The following is a 13,213-nucleotide window of genomic DNA, read 5'->3' as shown; positions in this document are numbered from 1 at the left end:
AATTTTGTCTATTTTTTGTAGAGACGAGGTCTCACTATGTTGCCCAGACTGGTCTCCAACTCCTGGACTCTAGTGATCCTCCTGCCTCAGCCTCCCAAAGTGCTGGGATTCCAGTGTGAGCTACCACGTATTTTTTGGTAATGACAAGGTAAGCACTTGACTAACAAATGTTGACTAAGAGACAGATACGTGTCAACTTAGTGATTCAACGAGATTATAAGATGAAGAGCATACATTATGGCATTAGCAGCATCACTTCATAAACTGCAATCACAGCAGAGCAAGCAGCCTAGTGATTCAAACATACTGAATGTCTATGACTTACAAAACAAGTTAATGGGACTCCAGATAGAGGCTAATGAATCAAAAACCTCACATAAATCACTGTTTCTATGAAAGTAATTCATTATATTTATTCAATTATGAGGGACTATTTGAAAAGCATAACATTTGTCCAAATTCCCCCAAGTTCTGATCCTATATTTGAAAGGCATTCAAATTTGCTTATTCAACCTTTTTTGCTTTAGCAAATATTAGCTGTATACCAACTATATACTAAGCTCTATTTTAGGCCCTGGAGACATACCAGTGAAGACAGTTCAAGTTCATGTTCTCAGGGATCTTATATTTCAATCAGATAAGTAGCATTAAATAAACAAAATAATTACAGATTATAGTTAAGTGCTATGAAGAAAGCAGAATGGGGACTGGGTGGGAAGGACTATGGATGGCATATTTAGGGAAGACATCAATGAGGGTGCCTTTTTTGTAGAGACAGGGTCTCACTCTGTCATCCAGGCTGGAATACAGTGGCATGCATGATGAAGGCTCACTGCAGTCTCAAATTCCCAAGCTCAAGTGATTCTCCTGCCTCAGTCCCCCAAGTAGGTGGGACTACAGGCATGTGCCACCACACCCAGCTAACTTTTTAAAATTTTTAAGAAATTTTTTTAATTTTTTGAGATGGAGTCTCACTCTGTCACCCAGGCTGGAATGCAGTGGTGTGATCTCGGCTCACTGCAACCTCCACCTCCTGGGCTCAAGTGAGCCTCCCACCTCAGCCTCTGAGTAGCTGGGACTACAGGTGTGTGCCACCACACTCAGCTAATTTTAGTATTCTTTTAGTACAGATGGGGTTTCACCATGTTGGCCAGGTAGGTCTCAAACTCCTGGCCTCAAGTGATGTGACCATCTTGGCTAGAATTACAGGTGTGAGCCATTGTGCCCAGACTAATTTTTCCAAATTTTAGTAAGGACGAGGTCTCGCTATATTGCCCAGGTGGGTCTCAAAGTCCTGGGCTGAAGCAATCCTCCCTCCTTGGTCTCCTAGAGTGCTGGGACTACAGGTATGAGCCACCATGCCAGCCAGGATGGAGGATGAAGTAGAGAGGTACAGGAGCCCAGGAGGGAGCGTGCCAGCTGAGAGAAGAGTGAGTGCAAGGGCCCTAGGGCAGCAAAGAGCTGGCTGTGCTAAGAGGTCTATGTGGCTGGAGCCTCCTGATTAAGAAGTCTGGAGCCAGATCACACAAAGTTCGGTGAGCCTTAGGGAGGAGTTTGGATGTTATTCTTTGTGCAATGGAAAACCACTAAAGGAAATTACATAGTATTGAAATTTAAATTGTGTTATTTTTTAAACAGTCATATTTATTATTATATCTTGGGTCACTTCACAAAACTTAACTAGATTTTGTTCAAAATACAAGTTTTTTTTTTTTCTTTTTTTTATGGAGACTAGCTCTGTTGCCCAGGCTGGAGTACGGCAGTGCAATCTCTGCTCACTGCAATCTCCACCTCCTGAGTTCAAGTGATTCTCCTGCACCAGCCTCCTGGGATTACAGGCATTGCCACCAGGCCCGGCTAATTTTTGGGTTTTTAGTAGAGATGGGGTTTCGCCATGTTGGTCAGGGTGGTCTTGAACTCCTGACCTCACGTGATCTGCCCGCCTTATTCTCCCAAAGTGCTGGGACTGTAGATGTGAGCCACCATGCCCAGTCCCCAAAACACAAGTTTTGAAAAGAAAAAGGACAAGGTATTTTGAAATGCGAGCTTCCTGCATATGGGCAGGGTGCACTGAGGAGCGGCTGTCATAGGCTCTACTTGCTGTTATTATCACCTGTATTATGAAATTATGATTTTTTGAAATTATTTTTGGAGAGACAGGGTCTCACTACATTGTCCAGGCTGGTCTCAAACTTCTAGCTTCAAGTCATCCTCCTGCCTTGGCCTCCCAAAGTGTTGGGATTATAGGAGTGAGCTACTGTGCCCGGTCAAAATTAGGATTTTTAACATTTCAAATGCAAGCTCTCTCGTTGACTGTCAAAATGGCAGACAAGCCACCTTCAGGTATCTTTTAAAACAGATTCTTAAGACTACACAGTCATAGGAAGGAGACAGTTGATGAACTGATATAAAGTAACCCTTAAAATATGTTAAGAGAAATTAAAAATGCCCTGTGGATAACAATGATGTGCTAACATTACTTGTAAATGCATAAAGTATCTCTGGGATATATAAGAAACTGGTAACATCGGTCACACCTGTGCTGAAGAGACCTGGGTTGCTGAGGGATAGGATGGGAGAGAATTCTTACTATACATCTTTCTGTTGTTTTAGTGTTTTGAAACAGTATGAATTTACCTATTCAAACAAAAAATTTAAATTTTAAATTTTTTCAGTATAGATCCTTATCTGAAAGAAAATGGACAATGTTCCAGAATTGATGAGAAGAAATTTGCATCACTGGGTAAACCATCTATTTTTTTGTTTTTATGTTTTCTTTTTCTTTTGTTTTTTTCCTCAAGAGGCCACACTGAGGAAAAACCATCTAATTTGAAGGAAGTTTAACAGAACAGTGCAGTGGCTCAGGCATATAATCCCAGAGCTTTAGGGGCATCTCTTGAGGCCAAGTGTTCTAGAGTAGCCTGGGCAACATAGCAAGACCTCCTATCTCTACAAATCAATTTTAAAATTAGCTGGGCATCGTGGCACAAGCCTGTAGTCCCAGCTACTTGGGAGGCTGAGGTGGGAGGATTGCTGGAGCCAGGAGTTCGAGGCTGCAGTGAGCTATTATCACACCACTGCACTCCAGCCTGGACAACAGAGTGAGATCCTGTCTCTAAAAAAAATTAAAAGTGGCTTAAAATCTAGATGTATACTGTCCAATACATTAGTCATTAGCCACATGTGTCTATTTTACTTTAAATCTAAATTAAATGAAATTAAACTAAAAATTCAGTTTCTTGGTCACAGTAGCCACATTTCAGTGTTCAGTAACCATTAGCTACATGTGACTAATGGCTACCATATTGGTCAGCCCAGATATACAATATTTTCATCATCATGGAAAGTTCTATTGAACAGCCTGCTATATAGTTAAACAAAATGCCACCAGGGTTACAAACTACCTCTTAAAATTTATTTGACAGGCTGAGCACAGTGGCTCACACCTGTAATCCCAGCACTTTGAGAGGCTGAGGCAGGTGGATCAACTGAGGTCAGGAGTTCCAGACCAGCCTGGCCAACATAGTGAAACCTAGTCTCTTCTGAAAGTACAAAAATTAGCCAGGTGTGGTGGCATGCACCTGTAATTCCAGCTACTCAGGAGCCTGAGGCAGGAGAATCACTTGAACCCAGGAGGTAAGGGTTACAGTGAGTCACTGCACTCCAGCCTGCGTGACAGAGCGAGACTCCATCTCAGAATAAATACATAAATAAAACAAAACTTAGTTAACTGAAACAAATTCGAATATATTCCAACACCAATTTTCCTGAGATGATTCACTAAAATGACATTTTGAGGTGTAATCAAAACCCTCAGTACTCAATTTCAAAGGCAGCCAGGGATACCCTGGGAAGGTGCCTACATACACAAATAATTTCATCACTACAAAAAAGCAGTTTGCACTAGTAGACACAGGTAGTTATGGCCTAAGAGTTAAAGAACTATTTTTCTCAATGTAAACTTAAAACTAACATACTTGTTATTTACTGAATTTGGTATTCTGCACTGATTCAATAAATGAGTCAGTAGTACTAACATGATAACAGGGTAAATAATGAGATTGATTATATTCAATTTCTTTAGTACAATTCATCGACTTTTCTCATTTTTGCTATCATTATGAATTCATCACCTCCCTACTTAAAGCATTTCAACTAACTATAGCCATCATTTTCCTTTTGATACACAGTTTAACAGAATTTAGTCAATGGATGTCCCATTAAACTGGCTTCCGTATTCTTCCATTATTTTCAACACTGTTATTTTTATTTTTATATTTATTTATTTATTTATTTGAGATGGAGTCTCGCTCTGTCACCCAGGCTGGAGTGCAGTGGCATGATCTTGGCTCACTGCAATCTCCACTTCCTGGGTTCAAGTGATCCTCCCACCTCAGCTTCCTGAGTAGCTGGGACTACAGGCACACACCATCACAACTGGCTAATTTTTGTATTTTTAGTAGGACAGTGTTTTGCCGTGTTGGCTAGTCTGAACTCGAACTCCTGACCTCAAATGATCCTCCTGCCTCAGCCTGGGATTGGGATTACAGGCGTGCTGTAAAATGCTGGGATTACAGGCGTGAGCCACCATACCAGGCCCCAACACCATTACTTTCAGAAAGTACTTGCTTTCTGGCCCAAACAAAAGGTTCCAAGACTCACCTGTGCTTCCCTAGATCCAGACATGGAATCAGCCATTTTTCTGAGGTATGTTGGTTCTTTTAAGTGAAAAATGGTTTTAGACCTTAAAATTTAGCCAGCAGGAGTGCATATGATCAGGCTCACGTTGGTGGTGTAATATTGCTCCTTGACAATTTCATTGAACAAAGTTAGAAAAGACATATTCTATTAAATGTTATTAGTTTGTATTAATATTTTCAACTTAGTTCTTACGTTACTGCATGTCTACTCCAATTTTTTATTCTTCTTCCAAGTTATAATTGTAATTCTCTTTCTTTATAATTCAATGAAACATGAATTATCACTCTAAATAAAAATGTTAAATTCTTAACAAAGTTAGCATAATCCCTTCTTTTATTTGGCAATATAAAAAAGCATGAAATAGTAATGCAATTATTAACACTAACAGTAAAATACTGAATAACGTTCAAATTATTTGCTTTTCTCTTATAATGTATCTCACTAAGGATGACCAAACCAATGATTTTGTCCCTCACAAGAAGTCTTCATTTTGTTTGCTTACTGAATACTTCACGAATGCGTGGTTCCATCCTCTTAGTTCACATGAGAGCATTGGCAGGCAAACAACTGACACCTCTGAGTTCTTAGACGGGAATGGCTTTCAGCGTCTCAATTTTCCTCTTCAGAGGCTAGGACTTTTTAAAAATGCAAATTATCTTATCAATAGTTAAATGGCAGATAGGCTACCTTCACATTATCTTTTAAAAATAGATTTTTATATGGAAGGAAATGAACAATGTTCCAAAATTATTCATGACAAGGAAATGGTATAATGTAGGTAACCTGAGGTAATTCTAATTAACAGTAGGTTATCATTCAGACAATACAACTATAGATTTGCAAGACAGAGACACACTGGACAGGTACCTACACACAACATTCTGTCATGACAATCATTCGACACACACTTGTCAGGACATAGGCCATTACCACCATTCAGCGTAAACATATTTTCTTGCTCAGCCTGTGAAGGAGCCAAAAGAAAGATTACTAGAAGGAAGTTATTCATACCTGGTTGGCTTCCTAGAAGAGAAAACAAACCAACGAACCATAGTTACAGGAGCTGTCCCATAATTAGTAATACAAAGCTGGAACTGATTTTGTCATTTAATCTGATAGGTAGGTCATTTATGACTCACAAGAGCTGCCTGGCACCTCTGTCATGGCCTATCCCAGAGAAGGCAGTGCTACCACTCAGCACACTGCTAGTGAGCCTGGACCTGTGTCTGGCTGTGAGCCGACCTTATTTGGGCCTCACTTGGCTCCATGAGCTGTTGTTTTAAGCAATAGGGCTCCTTAAGTGGTGACTATTATCATTTTTTTTATTTTTCATTTTATTTTATTTTATTTTTTCTGAGACAGTTTCACTCTTTTGCCCAGGCTGGAGTGCAGTGGCGTGATCTCGGCTCACTGCAACCTCCGCCTTCCGGTTTCAAGCAATTCTCCTGCCTCAGCCTCCTGAGTAGCTGGGATTACAGGTGCCCGCCACTGTGCCCGGCTAATTTTTGTATTTTTAGTAGAGATGGGGTTTCACCATGATGGCCAGGCTCGTCTCCAACTACTGACCTCAAGTGATCCACCCACCTTGGCCTCCCAAAGTGTTGGGATTACAGGCGTGAGTCACTGTGCCCGGCTTTATTTTTTATTTTGAGACAGGGTCTCACTGCGTCTCCCAGGCTGGAGTGCAGTGGTGTGATCATGGCTCACTGCAACCTCCACCTCCTGAGCTCAAGCAACCCTCCCACTTCAGCCTCCCAAGTAGCTGGGACTACAGGTGTGCACCACCACACCTGGCTAATTTTTGTATTTTTTGTAGAGATGGGGTTTCACTATGTTGCCCAGGACAGTTTAGAACTTCTGGGCTCAAGCAATCCACCCACCTCAGCCTCCCAAAGTGCTGGGATTATAGGTGTGAGCAACAGTGCCCAACTCCAGCTCTTTTAAAAAGCCCAGATAAAATCACTGATATTTGAGATATGTTGCCTAAAGGGTGCACCACCGTCAGTTTCTGTAGATTTCGTAAGCTTTATGTTAAATTTAGTTCTCAACAGGAATGCCACTAGTACATTACAATTTGCCATTATTTATTTTTCTTCGGAGATAGAGTCTCGTTGTGTTGCCCAGGCTGGAGTGCAATGGTGTGATCTCGGCTCACTGCAACCTCTGCCTCCCAGGTTCAAACGATTTTCGTGCCTCAGCCTCCCAAGTAGGTGGGACTACAGGCGAGAATCACCATGCCTGGCTAATTTTTGTATTTTTATTAGAGACAGGGTTTCACCATGTTAGCGAAGCTGGTGATATGCCATTATTAGGAGTTGACAAAAGAGGCTGGGCATGGTGGCTCATGCCTGTAATCCCAACACTTTGGGAGGCTGAGGAGGGTAGATTGCTTGAGCCCAGGAGTTTGAGACCAGTCTGAGCAACATAACAAAACCCTGTCTCTATAAAACATAAAAAATTAGCTGGGCATGGTGGCACTCACTTGTAATCTCAGCTATTCAGAAGGCTGAGTTGGGAGGATCACTTGAGTCTGGGAGGTGGAGGCTGCAGTGAGCCAAGATCGTGCCACTGCATTTCCAGCCTGGGCAATAGAGTGAGATCCTGTCTGGAAAGGAAAGGAGAGGAAAAAAGAGGAAAGGAAAGGAAAGGGGAGAGAGAAAAAGGAAAGAGTTGACAAAAAAATTGTTCTTGCATTAAAAATAGTCACTTGAATGTGGCTTTTGTTTCAGAAAAAATAGAATATAAAAACAAATAAAAACAAAAATCACTATTTAAGACAACTGCCCTAGACAATTTCTCTAGAAAGTAAGCTCCATAAGGGCAGACACTTTAGTGGTTTTAATGTTTTATAACAACATTTATAACAACACATGCTGTAGGCCTAAAAAGCATTTGATCTGTAGTGAATGAATAATTGATTTACATAATTCAATGTCTTTAAAGAGCTACACAGTAAGTTCTTTAGAAGATTTACTATAGGAAAAAAAATTAGTCTTCCTGAATAAAACTGTTGTGCTGCTTTTCATTAGACAGTTAGGAACTTGTTTCTTTGACTTCCAGGAAGATGAAAGTGAGGCTATTCCAAGAATATCTCAGCTGGTCTTCCTTTGGCTCTCATCTTTCCAATCCAGTACTTTTACACCACCGCTGGAATTACCTTTTGGAAAAAACCTGAAAGCCAAAAGTTTAGATCCTGTGTTCCCTTTTCATTCAAGCCCTAATCTATTGTTTATCGTACTTGCCCCCTCTCCCGCCTGCCTTTACGCCCTCCTATTCACCGTTTCAGCCAAGGGTTCATCATCCCTTCAACACATGCTGCTTATTTCCACCTCCACCACATTCCTGAGGTTATTTCTTCCACCTTACAATGCCCTTTCCTCACTCCAAGTGCTGGTCTGCCCCCCGTCATTCCCACATCAAAGACATCCTTTGAAATTTGCACTGCCTGTGTTTGAATCAAAGTTGTTCTACTACTGAAGCCTCAGTTTCCTCATTGGCAATACTGTAGTTTCCTGCCTGTTAGGATTCTGTGAGGAGGCAATAAAATTATCCAGGTTCAGCCAGGAGCAGTGGCTCATGCCTGTAATCCCAGCACTTTGGGAGGCTGAGGCGGGCAGATTACCCGAAGTCATGAGTTTGAGACCAACCTGGTCAATATGGTGAAACCCCAGCTCTACTAAAAATACAAAAAAAGTAGCTGGGCGTGGTGGCAGGCGCCTGTAATACCAGCTACTCAGAAGGCTGAGGCAGAAGAATCGCTTGAACCCAGGAGGCAGGGGTTGCAGTGAGCTGAGATTGTGCCATTGCACTCCAGCCTGGGCAACAAGAGCGAGACTCTGTTTCAAAAAAAAAAAAGAAAAGAAAATTATCCAGGTTCAATAAATATCCATGCTCCATTAATATTAGCTGTTAATAAAATTAAAATTTCTTCTATTTATCTGAAAAGTATTTTTGTCATTCTTTATATCTTCTTGTTGTTTGTTTAGAGACAGGGTCTCGCTCTGTCACCCAGGCTGGAGCGTAGTGGTGCAATCATAGCTCACCGCAGCCTCAACCTCCCTGGCTCAAGTGATCCTCTTGCCTCAGTCTCCCAGTAGGGGGGACCACAAATGCACACCACCACACCTGGCTTTGTTTTGTTTTGTTTTAACTTTGTAGAAATGAGGTCTCACTGTGCTACCCAGACTGGTCTTGAACTCCTGGCCTCAAGTAATTGTGCCACCTCGGCCTCCCAAAGTGCTGGGTTTACAGGTATGAGCCAGCCACCATGCCTGGCCAAATATTTTATATCTTTTTTTTTTTTGAAATGGAGTCTAGCTTTGTTACCCAGGCTGGAGCACAGTGGCATGATCTCAGCTCACTGCAACTTTCACCTCCCAGGTTCAAGCAATTCTCCTGCCTCAGCCTCCCAAGTAGCTGGGATTACAGGTATGCACCACCACGCCCAACTAAGTTTTGTATTTTTAGTAGAGATGGGGTTTTACCATGCTGGCCAGGCTGGTCTCGAACTCCTGACCTCAAGTGATGGGCCCACCTTGGCCTCCCAAAGTACTGGAATTATAGGCATGAGTGACCATGCCCAGCCCCAAATACTTTACATCTTAACCTATGTTCTTAAAGTATTTGTGCCTTAAGAACAGTGATCCTAGAATATGACCCATCACAAGAATATTCTCATTTTGACCCCTCTTGTTAGTTTTTTTGTTATGCATCTAATATTTAATATTGTCTCAATGGGGTCATTGCATTTTTCTGTTCTCTAAATTAGTTCAGGACAGTAACAGTTGTATCTCTTTCATGTGTCTGCATGTGTATGTTTGTTTTATTTTTTTTTGCCCCCCCCCACCCTCCTATGTATGTCTCTGTTTAATACTTCTGTCATATATTTGAACTCGGTATCTACCAAATCAATTGATGTGTGGTAATAGAGAGATATGAGGTACTCAATAAGTGGTAGCACTGTATATTATGCTATTTAAGCTTACATATAAGCCAGGCGTGGTGGCTCACGCTGTAAACCCAGCACTTTTGAAGGCTGAGGCTGGTGGATCACCTGAGGTCAGGAGTTCAAGACCAGTCTGGCCAACATGTTACAAAAATGAGCCAGGCTTGGTGGTACGTGCCTGTAATCCCAGCTACTTGGGAGGGTAAAGCAGGAGAATCACTTGAACCTGGGAGGTGGAGGTTGCAGTGAGCAGAGACCGTGCCACTGTACTTCAGCCTGGGGGACGGAGCAAAACTCTGTCTCAAAAAAAAAAAAAAAAAGTTTACATATAATATTTTACTCAAGTCTTACAAGAATCCTATTAGGTAGGTAATAGTATCCTTGTTTTGTTTTGTTTTTGTTTTTGTTTTTGTTTCTGAGATGGAGTCTTACTCTGTCCCAGGCTGGAGTGCAGTGGTGTGATCTCGGCTCACTGCAACCTCCACCTTCTGGGTTCAAGAGATTCTCATGCTTCAGCCTTCTGAGTAGCTGGGATTACAGGAGCATATCACCACACTTGGCTAATTTTATGTATTTTTAGTAGAGACACGGTTTCACCATGTTGGCCAGGCTGGTCTCGAACTCCTGACAAAGTGCTGGGATTACAGGCGTGAGCTGCCACTCCTGGCCATAGTATCCCTGTTAGATTAAATGATTATTATAACAACTACACTGGTTTAACATAGATGGCTATGCCATTAGAAAAGCACCTTGTAAGAAACCCTAGTATTTTGAGATTTCTCTTATTCTCTTCTACAACAAAATCATTAACCACATTTTTTCCCAATATTGTTTCTGTGTTTATGACTCTGTGTTTATGACCCTTGACTTTATGACCCTTGATCCTGCCGCAGCATGTTACCTCTAAACTGCAGGAGCTGTTTCAGGGAGTGTTTCCTGACATGCTGCCTGGGTTCTCATTTCTAGTGCTTAGCTTGGAAGTAGTGGACTTTTGGTACCCAAAGTCAGGCAAGCAAGGACAAGCAAGGACTTCTGGACAAAAGGAGTTTCTGGACCTCCAAAGCTGAGGACGCTGTATGGCGGTGATCCCACTAATGTTCTGAGATCCCCTCTTTGATGTTAGCAGTCTAATTGCCATTTTCTCAGAACTAATGTCAGGTTACAACATCAGACACACAATCTAGAAACAGGACCCCATTTCAAACTCATATAAATTCCTTCCTTCGTTCTTGATTGGTATGAGAAAAACATGTAATGAGTACGGAAGAAAACATAAACTCGAAGTGAGTCTCATTTCAGGAATTCCTCCGATCATGGGCCTGACAATTTGCAAATCTGAGTAGGTGTTATGTTCCTCACCAACCCGGCAAAGCAATTAAGTGGGTAGCTCATCTTCTGAAACACTGCATAGTTTTGATTTTATCACAGACAGCATATAATATTTTTTTTCTATGTCAAGGATCTATAGAAAGTATACCCCTTCAATTGAGAGGGATCTGCTCTATTCACTTATTATCCATTTCAAATATATCTTTCTATATTACCTAAAGCTCTTACAAGGCCAGGCAACTTTAATTTATCTTACATTACACAAGATACTATAAATTACCCTGGATATATTCTGAACATATCCTGGATATAACCTGAAAATTACTTATAAATTGCTAGTGAAGTTCAAGTGAATAAGCTCTCCGGAGAACTTTACAGTTTACTCATTAAATAAAAACAGGTTAATTGAATGACTTTAATGTCATTAGATATTCTTAGGCACCCACAGTGAGATGCTGCACATATAAAGACATTATTCTGTCCCACAGCTTGCAATCTAAAATTAGATAAACACAGGCAAGCCAGATAAACATAGACAGCACATTTTTTAAGACAAAAAAAAAAATGATGGGAGATAAAAATGAGAGTAGTGAATCAAAAAGGCAGAAGGAATCAACAAATATTTCATCTTCTGCCTTTTATTCGTAGCCTTAATTACTTCTATCACAAGCAATCAGACTGCTAACATCAAAAAGGGGGTCTCAGAACATTAGTGGGATCACCACTATACAGTGTCCTCAGCTTTGGAGGTCCAGAAACTCCTTTTGTCCAGGAGTCCTTGCTTGTCCCTCCTTGCCTGATTTTGAGTACTAAAAGTCCACTACTTCCAGCACTAGAAATGAGAGCCCAACCGGCATGTCAGGAAGCACTCCCTGAAACAGCTCGTGGAGTTGAGAAGTAACATGCTGCGGCAGGCCAAGGAGTCTGGAGGTGAACACGGCCCTAGGTGTCCACGTGACCATCAGGTTGAGACCTCCCAACTAACCCCCTCCTCATCCTATATGGTCAGTCCATAAGGCCTAGCTGGTCCTCTCCTGAAGGTTTGAAAAGAACCTCTCCTCTTAGGTTTCAAAAGAAAAAATACACCCTCAGTGTGCCAAGCTTCATGGTAGATGATAGGGATGCAGATAAACATGACATAAGCCCTCTTTTGGAGCTTACAACTTATTTTGGGAGACAGCTCATAAACAGACTATTTTGATATAATGTAGTAAATGTAGTGTCAGGGTGTGGGGAGGGCAGGGGAAAAACCGAAGGAGGGGTGCCCAATCCTACCTGGTGGTCAGGGAATGGTTACTGGGGGAGAGGAGGAGGAGTCTGAGAGGCAGAACCAAGAGAGTGTAGTCCACACGCCAAGAGTGTGTGTGACAAAAGAGAGGGAGGAAAACAGTGTCAAACTCTGCAGATGTCCAGTAAAATTGACCTGAAGAAAGTCCACTGGATTCGTCAAATAGAAAGGGATCATTGGCAACTGTTGACGGGGCAATTTGAGTGGAGCTGGAAGTCATACAGTAGTGTTGAGGAACTAAGGAGAGATAAAGTAGAAATGAAAAGCTTGGCTATGAAAAAAAAAAGTGAATGAGAGAGGAATATGTCATTAAGAGAAGATTGGTTTGTTTTCTTTTTGATCCGAATTGACCAGTTTCTGATCTGAGCGAAAGGAGCCGGCTGGTGATGGATGGATGAAGGGAACAGGTTCTTGGTTTCAGTTCCAGATCCCACTCCTGTTTCCTCCTGGGCTCTGACTCTCTCTCCTATTCTATTAAATAGCAGTTGCCTTTCCCCAGGGATGGACTTTGCTTCTACTTTCCCTTGCACTTACTCAACTGTACCTCCATAAAATATGACAATGACATCTACTAAACCCAAGAGCCACAGCTGCATGGACATCCTAATGACTGACTCCCTTCCCAAACTACGTATTCTCCTACAAAGCACTAATATCCTTTTCTAGTGATGAGAATGCTTCCACTTACCATCCAGGGCATCATTGCCTGTCAAGCTGCCCTGGAAGCCTAACTACTGTTTTTATTTTTATTTTTTGAGTCTCACTCTGTCACCAGGATGGAGTGTAGTGACACGATCCTGGCTCACTGCAACCTCCGCCTCCTGGGTTCAAGCGATTCTCCTGACTGAGGCTCCTGAGTAGCTGGGACTATAGGTGCACGCCACCATGCCCAGCTAATTTTTGTATTTTTAGTAGAGACAGGGTTTCACCATGTTGGCCAGGATGGTCTC

Source organism: Theropithecus gelada, chromosome 8 (assembly GCF_003255815.1).
Source record: "Theropithecus gelada isolate Dixy chromosome 8, Tgel_1.0, whole genome shotgun sequence".
In the NCBI taxonomy this organism is placed as follows: domain Eukaryota; kingdom Metazoa; phylum Chordata; class Mammalia; order Primates; family Cercopithecidae; genus Theropithecus; species Theropithecus gelada.
This window is presented reverse-complemented; position numbering follows the sequence as displayed.